This window comes from Gracilinanus agilis, chromosome 1 (genome assembly GCF_016433145.1).
Source record: "Gracilinanus agilis isolate LMUSP501 chromosome 1, AgileGrace, whole genome shotgun sequence".
Lineage (NCBI taxonomy): Eukaryota > Metazoa > Chordata > Mammalia > Didelphimorphia > Didelphidae > Gracilinanus > Gracilinanus agilis.
The window spans coordinates 298,106,935-298,111,664 of record NC_058130.1 but is presented as its reverse complement, the minus strand read 5'-3'; positions in this window follow the sequence as shown (position 1 = coordinate 298,111,664).

Sequence of the window (4,730 nt, the reverse complement as noted above, 5' to 3'; positions counted from 1 at the left end):
TGGAAATATATAGTCAATTTTGATGGGTAGTTGATCCGTGGTTGCAGGCCCAGCTCTCTTGCCTTTCTGAATATCGTATTCCAAGCCTTACGGTCTTTTAGCGTGGAGGCTGCCAGATCCTGTGTGATCCTGATTGGTGCTCCTTGATATTTGAATTGTCTCTTTCTGGCTTCTTGTAAGATTTTTTGTTTTGCTTGAAAGCTTTTGAATTTGGGAATAATATTTCTAGCCGATTTCTTCTCTGGGTCGAATGTAGTGGGTGTTCTATGAATCCTTTCGATGTCTATATTGCCCTCTTGTTGTAGGACTTCAGGGCAATTTTGCTGAATAATTTCTTTTAGTACGGAGTCCAGGTTTCTATTAATTTCTGGTTTTTCTGGAAGACCAATTATTCTCAAATTGTCTCTTCTAGACCGGTTTTATTGGTCTGTTACTCTCTCATTGAGATATTTCATGTTTCCTTCTATTTTTTCAGTCTTTTGACTTTGTTTTATTTTTTCTTGTTGTCTTGAGAGATCATTAGCTTCCAATTGCTCAATTCTAGCCTTTAGGGAATGATTTTTGGCTATAATCTTTCGGTTTTTGGCCATAATCTTCTGGGATTCCTTTTCAATCTGGTCATTTCTGGTGTTCAATTGCAAGATTTTACCTTTTAAACAGTTATTTTCTTGCCAGATCTCTTCCATTTTCCTCAAAATCTCAGTTTTGAACTCTTCCATAGCTTGTGAGGAGTTTTCCTTATTTGAGGAGGGTCCAGATGCTTGTTTGTTCTCCTCCTCTGTTTACTCGGTTGTCTGGATTTTCTCTGTGTAAAAGTTGTCGAGTGTTAAAGGCTTCTTTTTCTTGTTGTTATTCTTTCTCTTCTGAGTTTCCTGAGGTTGGGTAGCCATCATTAGCCCAGCAGTTTCTCAGGTTTATCCTCACGCTCAGTGTCTGTCTGAGGTCTATTGGTTCCTGAGGTCTGAGTTCTGGTTTTTTCCAAGGTCAAGCCCCCTAGTGGACCCCCTTGCTTGATCCTCTGCAGGAGGTTCCTTTACAAGTCTCAGGGCACTGCTTCCACAGTCGTATACCTGTCTGCACTGGTTCCCCACTCAGGTTTTCAGAGCTTTATTTCCTGGCTGTGTCTGCCTCCACCCACGCCTCCGCCAGTGCCTGTGCGCTCTGCACTGGGCGTCCACTCTCTGCCCTCTCGCTCAGATTTCGCTTGCGTTCTCTGGCTTATTGGGGTCCTAAATCTTGCTGCTCTCAGGAACAGGCCCCGGAGCTGCCAATGACTCGATGGGTGCCCCAAACTTGCTCTATTTCTTTTTAGCTGGCTTAAGAGCTATAGATTTTGTGTGTGGAGGGGTTGGGGTGGGGTGGTAGCTCAGCCCGCGATTTAGTGAGAGCCCTTTATAGCCTGGAAATGTCTCGATTCCATGTACCTTCCACGCTGTGCCCTGTTGTGGGGTTCCTCCGTTCATCTGGACTTGTTTTTATGTCCCCTTAAGGAGTTTTGTGTGTTTCGGTCAGGAGAGGTTAAGAGCTGCTTCTTACTCTGCCGCCATCTTAACCCGGAACTGGGAAAAGGTAACAGTTTTGAGTCTACAAATGGTTATCTTCCATTATAGAATAGGGTATAATAAGGGTTGGAGCAATTTAAAACATATTTTTATATCCTAATCTGGTCTATTAGGATTCTGGACTGGAAATGACCTAAGAACCGAATTCATATTATAGATGAAGGAATTGAGTCCCAGAGAAATTAAATAATTTGAGCATGGCCTTATAGGTAGAGGAAACAGAAAAGTCATAATTTGAATTAAAGTCCTCTATCTCCAAATCCAGTCCTTGCCACTAGCTCCTGATATCTCATAAGAATAATTATATCTTTGTCCTGAATTTTCCCGGATTCATTAATGAGCTGTCATGTCTTCATAAAAACTTGAGTGGTATATCAGGATTAGAATGATTCTAAAAATGTATTTTCCACCATATAATAATATTAGTTTTATTTTTAAGTTCAAAATAGTCTTCAGTTTCTAGCACCTAGGTCTACCAATTACCTGACACTGAATCTTAAATAATAAAAGAAAAGTTACTGTTTTCAAAATCACCTAATATTTGTTCAGTGCCCACTAGGATGTCTACCTTGTATTTCCCTGTGTAATTCATTTATATTAACAAAGCCTTGGGATGATATTCTTCAGTAACAGGTTTCTCACATACATGTAATTAACACTCTTATGAGATTTACAGAAATCATTGGACTTTGTAATACTAGGTGTTGTTAAATTTCAGGGCATTTTCTATAATCCCTTTTAGAAAGAAAATGTGGTCACAGCATGAACCTCTTTCATGAAAACCAGCTTGTTTTTTTATGAAGCTCTATACTGACAGCATTTTTTAGGCAGTTAAGCACTGCATGAGAGAACACCTGGGATGTATAGTTGTATGATACCATAGCAGCTGGTACACATGGATAAGCCTCTTTGGGGGATATTTGCTATAATAATTCCAGATTTCAATTCATCTGTTACTATGTATGCCAGCTAAATTTCTTTTCAAAAGCGATGAAGCTTACTGATGACTGTGGCTCCCACATATCTGCGAAGTTTTAAAAATTGATCCAGAGCCTATTACTTCGCTTTATGGCATGTATTTTGACTACAACTAAAATGCCTAGAGAGTAGATTGCAAATTTCAGTTTGAAATAATTTTTACCAATCTGAAAATAATTCTTTTTAAATTCTCTAACAAAAATTTCTGAAATTTGTCAGAAAATGCATTTTTTACTGAGCTTAATTTGTTCTATTTTTACTACCTTTCTTACATGTATATATTTGTTATTTGTGTTTGCGTGCATGTTTGTGACCTAATCTTTTGCTTTTTTTTTTTAAACTAAAAGCTGATTTTGGTTTTTCTTTGTCTCATTTGTTATTTTAAAAAAATATTCTTCCTCATCTGAACAAGTAACTGTAACTAACATTTAAATGAAATCACCAATCAGACCATTCACTTTTATATGTCCATGTTAGGATTTTTGCCAAAAATTTCTCTTATTATTTTAATCTCCTATGTGTGTGTTGAATATATTTAAAAATTCTATTTGGAAGTCTTGCTTGACCTTTGGATTAATAAATTCCTCATAAACTAGAGGTCTATTGTCATAGATTTATTTTTATATTCTTTATTGTAATGGATTTGATCATTACACAAAAATAAATCATTTAAAGACATATTTGTATCTCAATATTTTTCACTTCTTACTAAAGAATAATAAGTTACATGGATAACATAGTGATGGAAAATTTTGGATTATTTAGTGTATTATTCTACTTTGAAAGGAAATTTTATCACATTAATAAGTAATACTATTTTCCTATAGCTGTCTTACAAAACTTATATTAAAAGTTCCATCCATTGAAACCATACCTTAGAAAAGCCCTGCACTTCCATTAGTTTAACTCTTTTGACTCATGTCTTTGAGACAATCCATCAGTGTATTCTCAGTAATTGATTCACTTCTTTCTGAAGGCAATAGTTATTTTCCATTCAGAACACCTTTCTGACAAATAAGAGGATTTCAAGAATTCTTTATAATCCTGCCTCTTTCATCTTACCTAATCCACTGACCTATTCAATTTAGGCTGGACCAAAATGGATAAAAGTTCATTCTTTAAATAAGGAATACCTAGGATCAAGCCCTACCTCTGACACATGCTGCCCATGTGACCTTAGAAAATTCACTTATATTCTCTCTGTCTCAAATATTTTTAAGATTAAGTAGCAAAAGAGTTGTCCATCTGAACCGATAAAGGTAATTTGCTCAGTGAGAGTTCGTTATAGTAATTATATCATATATTATGACAATCTCTCCCATTTTTAAAAAATGTTAAGAAATTCTGGCCCTGGATGGTTGATAAAATGAGCTCCAATCTCTCTAAAACAGGTATAGACTTTAAACTACGTTGTCAAGGGCAGAATCAAACTAATCAGACATACTGAAGAATAAGATCAACTAGATTCTAACTGCCATGGACTATAGGAAAGGTGTCAAACATTAGGCTTATAGGTCAGATATAGCATGCAATATTCCTGAGTACCAAGGAACCATATTAAAATGTAACTGGAAAATCTTTGATACAATAAATAAAAATAAAATAAAATATATATTACATTTAAAATAAAAATTAATATGAGGCCTGCAAGAATATATATATATGTATATATTTGTACTTTCATGAGTTTGACACCATTGATATACAATAATTGTAAAAGAAGCAGTCCAAATACAAATCCTAATTTACCAAGTATCTTTAGACAAAAAAAGAAAAAATATTATCAGAACATTCTGAGCACCCCAGGTCCCTAGTCTGTTTTGCCCTCAGTTTGCCCTCTCTTATTTTCAAGAATTAGAATCAAGTCATTACCTGAGCCATGACTGTACACTTCCCCTGAAACAGAAAAGTTTAGATTCTTTTTAAAGCCTATCGGGTCATTCAGATCAATAAATAACTGCCTCCTTATGTAATGTAAAGGGAAAACTTCGCTCACAACAGGACAACTACCACCTTCAAAATCAAGAGTCCATACTTTCCAGGAAAGCTTTCCTTCTTCTCTACCTCTTCTGTGCTTCTGATACATAAACTCCCTACTCATCATATTTGCTTTTGCTTTCATTCAGTCAACTTCTTTAATTTCCCCATTGATCTAGAATAATAATAATAATAATAATAATAATAATAATA